We start from the raw sequence: 14,733 nt of genomic DNA on the forward strand, positions 1-14,733 counted from the left end.
CACTAACAACAGACTGGGGACACTTCTCATGCTACAATTGACATGACAGGTTCCCTTAAAATAGTTTTGAGATTTGAAGAAGGATTTGGAGAGTTTCTGCTCAGTTTTTTCTCTCCAAAAACACCTCGAAAAACTCTGTGTGTGCATATCCTGAGGGATCTGAGGTCTGAGTTTGCAATAAAACCTTTAGAGCCATAGATGGTCTATGTGAAAATAATTTACCCCACTTTTCAGTTTTTGATTTTCCACAAAAATTTAAAATAACCATAAATTTTGTTCAACTTCACAATTGTGCTTCACTTGTTGTTGATTCTTCACCAAGAGCCGAATACTTTCGCAAGGCACTATATATATATATATATATATATATATATATATAATATACAGTGGGGCAAAAAAGTATTTAGTCAGTCAGCAATAGTGCAAGTTCCACCACTTAAAAAGATGAGAGGCGTCTGTAATTTACATCACAGGTAGACCTCAACTATGGGAGACAAACTGAGAAAAAAAAATCCAGAAAATCACATTGTCTGTTTTTTTAACATTTTATTTGCATATTATGGTGGAAAATAAGTATTTGGTCAGAAACAAAATTTCATCTCAATACTTTGTAATATATCCTTTGTTGGCAATAACAGAGGTCAAACGTTTTCTGTAAGTCTTCACAAGGTTGCCACACACTGTTGTTGGTATGTTGGCCCATTCCTCCATGCAGATCTCCTCTAGAGCAGTGATGTTTTTGGCTTTTCGCTTGGCAACACGGACTTTCAACTTCCTCCAAAGGTTTTCTATAGGGTTGAGATCTGGAGACTGGCTAGGCCCCTCCAGGACCTTGAAATGCTTCTTACGAAGCCACTCCTTCGTTGCCCTGGAGGTGTGCTTTGGATCATTGTCATGTTGAAAGACCCAGCCACGTTTCATCTTCAATGCCCTTGCTGATGGAAGGAGGTTTGCAATCAAAATCTCACGATACATGGCCCCATTCATTCTTTCATGTACCCGGATCAGTCGTCCTGGCCCCTTTGCAGAGAAACAGCCCCAAAGCATGATGTTTCCACCACCATGCTTTACAGTAGGTATGGTGTTTGATGGATGCAACTCAGTATTCTTTTTCCTCCAAACACGACAAGTTGTGTTTCTACCAAACAGTTCCAGTTTGGTTTCATCAGACCATAGGACATTCTCCCAAAACTCCTCTGGATCATCCAAATGCTCTCTAGCAAACTTCAGACGGGCCCGGATATGTACTGGCTTAAGCAGTGGGACACATCTGGCACTGCAGGATCTGAGTCCATGGTGGCGTAGTGTGTTACTTATGGTAGGCCTTGTTACATTGGTCCCAGCTCTCTGCAGTTCATTCACTAGGTTCCCCCGAGTGGTTCTGGGATTTTTGCTCACCGTTCTTGTAATCATTCTGACCCCACGGGGTGGGATTTTGCGTGGAGCCCCAGATCGAGGGAGATTATCAGTGGTCTTGTATGTCTTCCATTTTCTAATTATTGCTCCCACTGTTGATTTCTTCACTCCAAGCTGGTTGGCTATTGCAGATTCAGTCTTCCCAGCCTGGTGCAGGGCTACAATTTTGTTTCTGGTGTCCTTTGACAGCTCTTTGGTCTTCACCATAGTGGAGTTTGGAGTCAGACTGTTTGAGGGTGTGCACAGGTGTCTTTTTATACTGATAACAAGTTTAAACAGGTGCCATTACTACAGGTAATGAGTGGAGTAAAGAGGAGTCTCTTAAAGAAGAAGTTACAGGTCTGTGAGAGACAGAAATCTTGATTGTTTGTTTCTGACCAAATACTTATTTTCCACCATAATATGCAAATAAAATGTTAAAATAAACAGACAATGTGATTTTCTGGATTTTTTTTTCTCACTTTGTCTCCCATAGTTGAGGTCTACCTATGATGTAAATTACAGACGCCTCTCATCTTTTTAAGTGGTGGAACTTGCACTATTGCTGACTGACTAAATACTTTTTTGCCCCACTGTATATATATATATATGTCAATGACATATATATATATATATATATATATATATATATACAGTATATATAAAATATATATATATGCACCTAGTCTATGTATATATATGTATTCTATCTATTCTATTCTAACATAACAGTGTGATTTTACTGTACACCGCACATGAATTGCCGGCTTTTCAAAGGACACCGGTGCATATTTCAAATCACACTGATGGTCCGTGTGGTGTGTCATTTTTTTTTCTCGCACCCATAGACTTGCACTGGTGAGTCTCGGCCAATATACGCTGCAAATCGCAGCATGCTGTGATTTCACTTGCACGTATAATACGGCTGAGAAAGAAAACGGTGATGGGAGTTGCCCCACAGATTAACAGTGGTCCAAGTGCTATGCGAATTTCTTCTCGCATAGCACTCATCCGTATTCTTCTCTAGTGTGACTCCAGCCTAAGAAGAAGGGTATGAGTGTCTTATAAGAAAGTAGAAATTAAGTGTGGCCAGGAGAATAGCACAGCTGTCCAAGGTGTGACCTAAATAATTAGGTGGCCCTAACACTGAGAATGTTCAAAAATCTACTATATAAAGCTGAATGTGTGTGTGTGTGTATGTATGTATGTATGTATGTATGTCTGGGATTGGCATCTGCACAGTCGCAGCTACAGCCACAAAATTTTGCACAGTCACACGTCTGGACCCCGAGAGCGTCATAGGCTATGTTGTGAGGCGAAATTTTAACCGCGCGCGTTCCAATTCACCAAACAATTTTGCCCCTATCTACATAATGGGGAAAAAAGTGAAAGGAAAAGTGTTGGAGGCGTCGTAGCTACAGCCACAAAATTTTGCACAGTCACACTTCTGGACCCTGAGAGCGTCATAGGCTATGTTGTGAGGTGAAATTTTAACCCCACGCTTTCCAATTCATCAAATAATTTTGCCCCTATCTACATAATGGGGAAAAAAGTGAAAGGAAAAGTGTTGGAGGCAAATTGACAGCTGCCAGATGTGAACAAGGGCGACTTAAAGAGTGAGAGCGATGGCGCCAAAGAGTATATACCGTACAGTTGCTAAGGTGGGGCCCCGACATGGGATACTCACCACACACGGGGATATGGACACACACAAAATGCGCCACACACTACCACGTGCTTGAACACATATACCACCCTCAGCACACATTTCACCACACATACACCAACCTCGCCACATAAAAGTCGAAACACAAAAGTCGCCGCTCAAAACTCACCACGCGCAAAACTCGCCACATGCAAAAACTAGGCTCACGCAAAACTCGCCACAAGTGCAAAACTCACCTCATGGAAAACTCGCCACACGCAAAACTTGCACACACGGAAAAATTGCCACATGTACAAAAGTTGCAGCACATGCAAAAGTTGCCTCACACACAACTTGCACATACTCAAAAGGCACCACACATAAAACTCGCCATGCGCAAAACTCGCCATGCGCAAAACTTGCTGCACACAACTTGCTACACTAACCTGTCACATGCAACTCGACACACAAAAAGTCGCTACATGCATGTCGCCAGACGCAACTCAACACACACAACTTGACAAACGAAACTCGCCCTAAAACACACACAAGTCTGGTATTATCCTTCAAAAATAAAAATTAGATTAATAAGCAAACTACAAGAGCAACAAATGTACCATATAGGAAATACGGCAACTGTCAGTCACATGACCTGTCTATTATGTGTATGTGTGAGCTAATATATACTGCCAGGGGGAGGGCTTCCTGTTGGCTGGGGATTTATCAGGCTGCCAATTTAGCTTAAAAATACTGAGGTAAAAATACTGAGCAAATAACGTGTGAACGAGGTCTAATACAGGAGATCACACAGGGATATACTATATACAGGGGAGATGACACACAGATATATACTATATACAGGAGAGATGACACACAGGTATATACTATATAGAGGAGATGACATACAGGTACATACTATATACAGGAGGAGATGACATACAGGTATATACTATATACAGGAGATGACACACAGGTATATATATACAGGAGCAGATTACCTACAGGTATATACTATATACAGGAGGAGATGACATACAGGTATATACTATATACAGGAGATGACACACAGGTACATACTATATACAGGAGCAGATTACCTACAGGTATATCCTATATACAGGAGGAGATGACATACAGGTATATGCTATATATAGAAGATGACATACAGGTATATACTATATACAGGAGGAGATGACACAGATATATACTATATACAGGGGAGATGACACACAGGTATAAACTATATACAGGAGGAGATGACATACAGGTATATACTATATATAGAAGGAGATGACATACATGTATATACTATATATAGGAGGAGATGACATACAGGTATATACTATATATAGGAGGAAATAACATACAGGTATATACTATATACAGGGGAGATGACAGCAGGTATATACTATATACAGGGGAGATGACATACAGGTATATACTATATACAGGAGATGACATACAGGTGTATACTATATATAAGGGAGATGATAAACATGTATATACTGAGGTGAAAATGAGAGGTGTGAGGTGAAAATGAAAAGGTGTGAGTGCAAAATGAGAGGAGTGAGGGAAAATAGTGGAGTGATCGGAAAATGACAGATGTGAGGTCGAAATGACAAGTGTTAGGGGAGAATGAGAGGAGTGAGGGAGAAAATGAGAGGTGTGAGGGAGAAAATGAGAGATGTGAGGGAGAAAATGAGAGGCGTGATGGGAAAATAAGAGAAGTGAGGTGCTATAACTAACCACAGATATTTACTATGCCCAGGCAACGCCGGGCTCTTCAGCTAGTCTAATATATAAAGCTGAATGTGTGTGTGTGTGTGTATGTATGTATGTATGTCTGGGATTGGCATCTGCACCGTCGCAGCTACAGCCACAAAATTTTGCACAGTCACACGTCTGGACCCCGAGAGCGTCATAGGCTATGTTGTGAGGCAAAATTTTAACCCCGCGCGTTCCAATTCACCAAACAATTTTGCCCCTATCTACATAGTGGGGAAAAAAGTGAAAGGAAAAGTGTTGGAGGCGTCGTAGCTACAGCCACAAAATTTTGCACAGTCACACGTCTGGACCCTGAGAGCGTCATAGGCTATGTCGTGAGGTGAAATTTTAACCCCGTGCTTTCCAATTCACCAAACAATTTTGCCCCTATCTACATAATGGGGAAAAAGTGAAAGGAAAAGTGTTGGAGGCGTCGCAGCTACAGCCACAAAATTTTGCACAGTCACACGTCTGGACCCCGAGAGCGTCATAGGCTATGTTGTGAGGTGAAATTTTAACCCCGCGCTTTCCAATTCACCAAACAATTTTGCCCCTATCTACATAATAGGAAAAAATGAAAGGAAAAGTGTAGGAGGCAAATTGACAGCTGCCAGATGTGAACAAGGGGGACTTAAAGAATGAGAGCGATGGCGCCAAAGAGTATATACCGTACAGTTGCTAAGGTGGGGCCCCGACATGGGATACTCACCACACACAGGGATATGAACACACACACAAAATGCGCCACACACTACCACGTGCTTGAACACATATTACCCTCAGCACACATTTCACCACAAATACACCAACCTCGCCACATAAAAATCGAAACACAAAAGTCGCCGCTCAAAACTCGCCACGCGCAGAACTCGCCACATGCAAAAACTAGGCTCTTGCAAAACTCGCCACAAATGCAAAACTCACCTCATGGAAAACTCGCCACACGCAAAACTTGCACACGCGGAAAAATTGCCATATGCACAAAAGTTGCAACACATGCAAAAGTTGCCTCACACAAAACTTGCACATACTCAAAAGGCACCACACATAAAACGCGCAAAACTCGCCATGCGCAAAACTTGCTGCACACAACTTGCTACACTAACCTGTCACATGCAACTCGACACACAAAAAGTTGCTACACGCATGTTGCCACACAAAACTCATCTCACAAAAGTCGCTACATGCATGTCGCCACACACAACTCAACACACACAACTTGACAAACGAAACTCGCCCTAAAACACACACAAGTCTGGTATTATCCTTCAAAAATAAAAATCTGATTAATAAGCAGACAAACTACAACAAATGTACCATATAGGAAATACGGCAGCTGTCAGTCACATGACCTGTCTATTATGTGTATGTGTGAGCTAATATATACTGCCAGGGGGAGGGCTTCCTGTTGGCTGGGGATTTATCAGGCTGCCAATTTAGCTTACAAATACTGAGGTAAAAATACTGAGCAAATAACGTGTGAACGAGGTCTAATACAGGAGGAGATGACACACAGGTATATACTATATACAGGGGAGATGACACACAGATATATACTATATACAGGAGAGATGACACACAGGTATATACTATATAGAGGAGGAGATGACATACAGGTACATATATATACAGGAGGAGATGACATACAGGTATATACTATATACAGGAGGAGATGACACACAGGTATATACTATATACAGGAGCAGATGACTTACAGGTATATACTATATACAGGAGGAGATGACATACAGATATATGCTATATATAGAAGATGACATGCAGGTATATACTATATACAGGAGGAGATGACACACAGATATATACTATATACAGGGGAGATGACACACAGGTATATACTATATACAGGAGGAGATGACATACAGGTATATACTATATATAGAAGGAGATGACATTCAGGTATATACTATATATAGGGGAGATGACACACAGCAGGTATATACTATATACAGGGGAGATGACATACATGTATATACTATATACAGGAGATGACATACAGATGTATACTATATATAAGGGAGATGACAAACATGTATATACTGAGGTGATGAGGTGAAAATGAGAGGTGTGAGGTGAAAATGAAAAGGTGTGAATGCAAAATGAGAGGAGTGAGGAAAAATAGTGGAGTGATGAGAAAATGACAGATGTGAAGTTGAAATGACAAGTGTTAGGGGGGAATGAGAGGAGTGAGGGAGAAAATGAGAGGTGTGAGGAAAAAAATGAGAGATGTGAGGGGGAAAATGAAAGATGTGATTGGGAAAAAGAGAGGCGTGATGGGAAAATAAGAGAAGTGAGGTGCTATAACTAACCACAGATATTTACTATGCCCAGGCAACGCTGGGCTCTTCAGCTAGTCATTAATATAATTTAAATAAATGCCCGTTCTATACCAAAGACAAAAAAACTTGTCAATACTTTAAAAACATCTAATATACTGTACATTGTGTTGCCAATAAAGCCCCTACATTAGGGGGAATTCTTCCCTTAGTCTATTTCAAAATGAAAATCAACAAACGAACAATACTTGACTATCCTATACAGGGTTTTATAAATGTGGACACAATCCCTGTAAAACCGGTTTCCATGTTAATAAAACTACCACGTTTTTCTCAAATGACACAGGACAGGATTATCCGATAAAAAGTTTAATTAATTGCAACACAATAGGGCTAGTATATATGATAGAATGCACTCTATGTAAATTGCAATGTGAGAAAAATTACATACTGCCCAAAGCAAACAAGAATGTTAATGTGCAGGGTGGGCCATTTATATGGATATACCTGGGTGGGCCATTTTTAAAGTTGCATCCAAAATGGTCGATTTTAAAATGGCCACCATGGTCACCACCCATCTTGAAAAGTTTTCCCCCTCCCATATTATAATGTGCCACACACAGGAAGTTGATATCACCAACATTGCCATTTTATTTAGGTGAATCCATATACATGGCCCACCCAGGTGTATCCATACAAATAGCCCACCCTGTACATTGTATAAAATGTCCAATAATATGAGAAGGAGAATATCCTAACTTGCTTGCTTATGGAATGATACATGATTATGAAAACTGAGAAGAAAACCCGAACCAAATGGTCAAGTAAATAATGGTACGTACCAATACTTGTAAATAATAAAAAGCAAAATTTATTGAGACAAAAAAGGAATGAATAAAATGCGGCACCAACGACAACCAGAGTGTACCTGCCAATTACACAGGTGACCAATTGATGCTGACAAAAAATCAAAGAAACAAAATATCAAAGGACATGGCAAAAAAGGGGGTGGTGGTGATGCAAAAATCCTATAAAATATATATATATAATTTTAAATACTGATAACTTGCCTGGTAATTGCTGTAGTGAGCAGTTACCTTTATGGTCACACCAGTAAGGGCAGGAACGCACCCCGATGTTTGTTTCGGATCAAGTCCTTCCTCTTCCCCGGACTTGATCCAAAACGTGCGTCGGGATGTGTCCCTGCCCTTACCGGTGTGACCATACAGTCAACCACTCACTACAGCATTTACCAGGAATATTATCAGTATTTACATATAGTAGAAAGAAAGACAGCTCACCTAGTATTGAAGTCCAGTTTGCACAGAACCAGTTGGATCCACACCAGATAATGAGCTCATGGAAAAAAAAGAGGAGTTGTTCCAGTATCTGTGATAAAGAACACAAGTGAGCGTTCGAAACCTGTTTTGCTCCCCCGCCTTGTCTATGCAACCATTGTAATTTTTGCAAGCTTTAATGGATTTAAAATAAAGAAAGAACAAATTTTACCAGATGCTGGAACAGCAAATCTTTTTTTTCCTTGATATTATCAGTATGGTTGTGTCTGCTATTTTGCACTTCTACGTTATCCTGAGGCTGCATTATGTTTAGGTTCTGATATCAAAAACTAAATAAGTAATTGCTTTTTGACTGCAGATATACTTCTCATATTGGCTTTATTATTATACCATATATGCACCTTATCTTTACCCTACATGTAATGCAATGTTTTGCTGATATACTATTATAATTTTTGTGCTTTATCTTAACCTCACATATATAGTGCAATGATATGCTGATGTTCTACCTTATCTATAAGGCCGGGGTCACACTAGAGAGTTTTACGGATGTATTAGAGGCGCAAAAACTACGCATTGCACACGGACCAATGATTCTCCTATCTGGCGTATATTTCAAAGCCGTACTTCACGGGCGTAGAAAATTGCAGCATGCTGCATTTGTCAGTGTATTGCGCAAAAAATCCACCTATGAAAGTCTATGGGGGTGAGAAAAATATGAATTACACTGGGACCATCAGTGTGACTTGCGAGAAATACTGTACTTGCGAGAAATACTGTACCGTGGTGTTCTATAGAAAAGCAGGTAATTCAGGGCGGTGTACAGTAAAATCACACTGACAGGTTAGAATAGAACAGATAGAATAAATGTCTACACATAGTATATGTATCTATATGTCATTGACACACACACACCTATATATATTTAATACAGAGCTAGACAGCTTAAAAGCCGGTAATTCAGTTGTCGGCTTTTGCTATCTCCTTATCAAACCCGACAGGATATGAGACATGGTTTACAGACAGTAAACCATTTCATATCCCTTTTTTTTGCATTTGTTCCAGGTGACAAGGGTCTTGTCACCTATATTTATCAATATAAATTCCCTATCAGTATGTCTTTGGAATGTGGGAGGATACCGGAGAAAACCCACGTAAACACAGGGAGAACATATAGACTCCTTGTAGATGTTGTCCTTGGTGGGATTTGAACCCAGGACTCCAGCGCTGCAAGGCTGCTGTGCTAACCACTGAGCCACCGTGCTGCCCTTAACTCATTCTAAATCCTATGGGATGAGCAAGATTGGAAATTGCAAGCTTGTCCCTCTTGTTCAATATCATTTTCAGACCTCACAAATGTTCTTCTGGATGAACAGCCAAAAATTTCCACAAACTCACTCAACATGGGTTTTAGCTTCAAATAGGTAGGTTCAACGTGGACACAGTAATGTCCATGAATTTAAAATGAAATGTCATAAATGCTCCTGTAGGTCTAATGCGTAAGTGTCCCAAAAATTTTGTCAATTTAGTGTATCTGTCCATTCTATTTAGCAGTTTAATCTATTAAATATAATTATGCATAGATAATACAAGCTTACTTTATAAAATATGTTCATTGTAAATTAAGAAGAAAGGTATAGATCAATTAGTATTTTACCATCTTGTCTGTACTCTGCCACAACTGCTTTACTACAGCACATAAATAGATCCCTGCATTCACTGTGCCTCATAAAATAATAATGAACACCAATCAAATATAAAGTACACTGGAATTAAATAGTACAATTTATTACCCTGGTTAATGTAGAGACTGAAAAGGGTAATTTTCAACTGTTTATTTTAAGCTGTGTTTTTGAGAAAAAAAATGTATTACAAATTAACTCTTAACTTTTCACTTTCCTGAACAGTATAATAATGTTATTGAAGCAAGTATATTATATCTAATATAGGTGGTACGATAGATATACAGTACTAAATATGCATAAGGACATATAAGCTAGGGACCAGCTGACAAATATAATTACAAAAACCAAAAAGCACAACCAGCCATAAAGTCCCATAAAATAGAATTTTATTAAACAACTATAAAAAGCCATATAGACAAGGTATAACAGTGTTAACAAGGGAATAGACACACAGCAAGAATGGCCATAGCACAAAAACGGGCACAACCCAACCAGATCAACCCGCCTAGCATGTATCACCGGGACCTATACCAATAAGTACCCATCGCTATATGAAGATATACAAGGACAATGCCATAGCATGGGGCGTGTAACTAAATACATACATACACTGTTATACCTTGTCTATATGGCTTTTATAGTTGTTTGATAAAATTCTATTTTATGGGACTTTATGGCTGGTTGTGCTTTTTGGTTTTTGTTTTTGTACTTTCCTGAACAGGCCAATATTTACAATTCTGACCAGTGTCACTTTATATTAACATACTGACTGTCAACTTATTAAACTATACTTAGTCACGAAGTGTTATTGATTGGAAAGAAAACCTTTATTTACATATAAACAATACACACAATTAAAATCAGTGCCTCAAAACCAGAGCAAAATTTCATAATAGAGGTAAGCGAAGGGAACCACAGGTACCCAGACAAGATCGATCAATCTTACTGCAACACACGCATTCGTAGATGTTCATGAAAATTCTTTAATCACTGGGAGAAAATTCCTTGCAGCATATACCCCGAGTTTTAAAGTGACAGTGCAAAGTAATCCTTATTGGGCCATACCACATAAAAGTGCAAATGCATAATAATTATAAATAATGCTTGTTTTAGTAACAGAAAAATTTATTGCCAGGAAATAAGTTTTTCCAATACACAAAGCCAAACCACACCGCCAGATACTCAAAGTTGGACCGCCAAACACTGCACACTTATCAACCTTATAAGTGCCCTATGTTTTGTATGCCAGGAGATTTAGCTAACCTAATAGGTATCATTGTGACAAGCTACGTCTCCAGAACACAGGGCAGAAACCCCACCGTCAAATTACACCACATGGGGCCGCAAACTATTGCACTTTCCGTCAGCCTCATAAATATCATACATTAAGAATAACTTAAGACTGCATGCAATCTACTCGGTACATATTACCTGGATGAACCCGTTGCTCCCCTGCCTCGTGGCACGCTATGCCTCAGCTACCCCTAAAGTGTCACTTTATGTTGTAATTTCTCCAATACTTCAACGGATCCCATTGATTCTGAGAATATTTTCTCAGGACATATTGTACTGCATGATAGTGGTAAAATTTGTTTGATGCGACTTGCGTTTATTAGTGAAAATATCAGAATTTTGGCAAAAATTTTGAAAATTTAGCAATTTTCAAACTTGTATTTTTTTACCCTTAAACCATTTATGTCACACAAAATTGTTATTAAATTAAGAAATAAGATTTCCCATATGTGTACCTGCACAATTTTTGAAACTTTTTTTTGTTAGGAAGCTAGAAGGGTTACATGTTGATCAGCAATTTCTCATTTTTCATAACAAAATTTACAAAATCGTTTCTTTAAGGGATCATATCACATTTGAAGTGACATTGTGGGGCTAATATGACAGAAAATACTGAAAATTTACACTATTCTTAAAACTACACTACTTAAAGTCCTAAAAACCACATTCAAGAGCTTTATTAGCCCTTTATGTGCTTCACAGGAATTGAAGCAATGTGGAAGAAAAAAAATCAACATTTAACTTTTTTTCATGAAAAATTAAAATCAGATCCATTTATTTTTTGTTTTCACAGTGGTAACAGGAGAAAATTAGCTTCAAAAATGTTCTGTGCAATTACTGCTGAGAACATTGATACCCCAAATGTGGAGGAAAACTACTGTTTGGGTACAAGGAAGGGCTTGTAAGAAAAGGAGCACCATTTGACTTTTGAATGCAAAATGGACTGTAATCATTTTGAAAACTAGACACCTCAAGGAACTTATCTAGATGTGTGGTGAACACTTTAAGGCATCAGGTGCTTCACAGAAATTTTTAACATTGAGCAGTGAAACTAAAAAAATCACATTTTTTCCACAAAAATGTTACTTTACAACCAATTTTTTTTATTTTCACAAGTGCAACAAGAGAAAATGGACCCTGAATATTGTTGTAAAATTTCTCATGTGTATGCCAATAGCCCATATGTTGTGGAAAACTACTGTTTGGGTGCACAGCAGGTCTTGGAATTGAAGGAGCATCGTTTGACTTTTTGGCTTGAATCATTAGGGGACACCATGTTACATTTGGAGAACTCTTGATGTACCTAAACAATGGAAACTGCCTTTACAGGTGATGCCATTTTGGAAACTAGTATCCTCAAGAAATGTATTTAGATGTGTTGTCAACACTTTGAACCCCGGTGCTTCTGAAAAGTTGATAACGTAGAGCTGTGAAAATGAAAAAAATCAAATTCCCACAAAAACTGAATTTAGCCCTAAATTTTGCATTTTCATAAGAGTAAAAGGAGAAAATGCAACTTGTTCGGAGTACACCGATACCAAAAATGTGGCAGAAAACTACTGCTTGGGCGCAAGGCAGGGATCAGAAGGAAAAGAGTGCCATTTGACTTTTTGAATGCAAAATTTTCAGAAATTATTAGGCTCCATCTTGCCTTTGGAGAGTCCCTGATGTTTGAAAACTCATTATGGAAGAAAGAGTATAAGTACAGTTTAACATGTATTTAATCTTTATTTAGTAAATTAAAAAAAAGAGACCATATAGAATATACACATGTAATATCAGAAGTTGCAATGCCATATATTAGTCGCATGAGACCATTTTACTTATTTTGCCCTAGTTAAAATCCTATTACATGTCCATTAAACTGGGATGCATTAATCAAAGTACAAAAAAGGTGTATATAGTATAAAGTGCTGCTTAATATTGTGGATATACAGTACAATATTGTTAGGGCACACGGGATGCGTGTGTTCTCATCTTATTTGTCTGCTGCCAAATTGGATGTGAGGTTTTACGGCCGGAGAAATCAGGACCCAAATACAAGCAATTGTCTCTCGAAAGATTTCTTATCTTTTATTGGTCGGACCACTCTTTTTATAAGAGAAATCGGGCGGTCTCAGCACATTACATCATAGGTCTTTCCAACTTAATAATTATCACAAGTCACTTTGATCTTACATGTTCTATGTTATTATCTTTATTACTATAGGACCATTATTCTAATGATTATTGCTTTTAGTCTATTTCTGTACCGTTATCGCCCTAATGGCCTTTTAGGTCGGCCTGACATCTGTCTATGCACATATTTTACATATCTTTGGTTTATGGGGGATCAATTCACCTACGTGCAGGTACATTTACTCTCGATAAGAGTAGGGGAATTACACAGCCTTTCTAAAGTCCATCTGGACATTAAAGGTACCTTCACACTCAGCGACGCTGCAGTGATACCGACAACGATGCAGCGTCGCTGTTTGGTTGCTGGAGAGCTGTCACACAGACAGCTCTCCAGCGACCAACGATCCCAAGGTCCTCGTGTAACCAGGGAAAACATCGGGTTACTAAGCGCAGGGCCGCGCTTAGTAACCCGATGTTTACCCTGGTTACCAGCGTAAAAGTAAAAAAAACAAACACTACATACTTACCTACCGCTGTCTGTCCCCGGCGCTCTGCTTCTCTGCACTCCTCCTGCACTGACTGTGAGCACAGCGGCCAGAAAGCAGAGTGGTGACGTCACCGCTATGCTTTCCGGCTGACCGACGCTCACAGCCAATGCAGGAGGAGTGCAGAGAAGCTGAGCGCTGGGGACAGACAGCGGTAGGTAAGTATGTAGTGTTTGTTTTTTTTACTTTTACGCTGGTAACCAGGGTAAACATCGGGTTACTAAGCGCGGCCCTGCGTTTAGTAACCCGATGTTTACCCTGGTTACCAATGAAGACATCGCTGGATCGGTGTCACACATGCCGATCCAGCGATGTCTGCAGGGAGTCCAGTGACGAAATAAAGTTCTGGACTTTCCTCAGCGACCAACGATCTCCCAGCAGGGGCCTGATCGTTGGTCGCTGTCACACAGAACGATTTCCTTAACGATATTGTTGCTACGTCACAAAAAGCAACGATATCGTTAACAATATCGTTATGTGTGAAGGTACCTTAAGTGTATCTTGGTACATCCTGTTACAGAGTAATAAACAGATTTTTAGTCTTATAACAGTGAATCAGAAAACCTTAAAGCTACATGAATCTAATATTGAGCAAAGCATGCATATAAGTTTGATTTCAGTATATCTTCATATGCCATACATTCTCCCCTTAACAGTCCCCCTTTTGGAGATATGCAAAATCAAAGCTCTGATCTC

The sequence above is a fragment of the Ranitomeya imitator genome, chromosome 5, assembly GCF_032444005.1.
Source record: "Ranitomeya imitator isolate aRanImi1 chromosome 5, aRanImi1.pri, whole genome shotgun sequence".
NCBI lineage: Eukaryota > Metazoa > Chordata > Amphibia > Anura > Dendrobatidae > Ranitomeya > Ranitomeya imitator.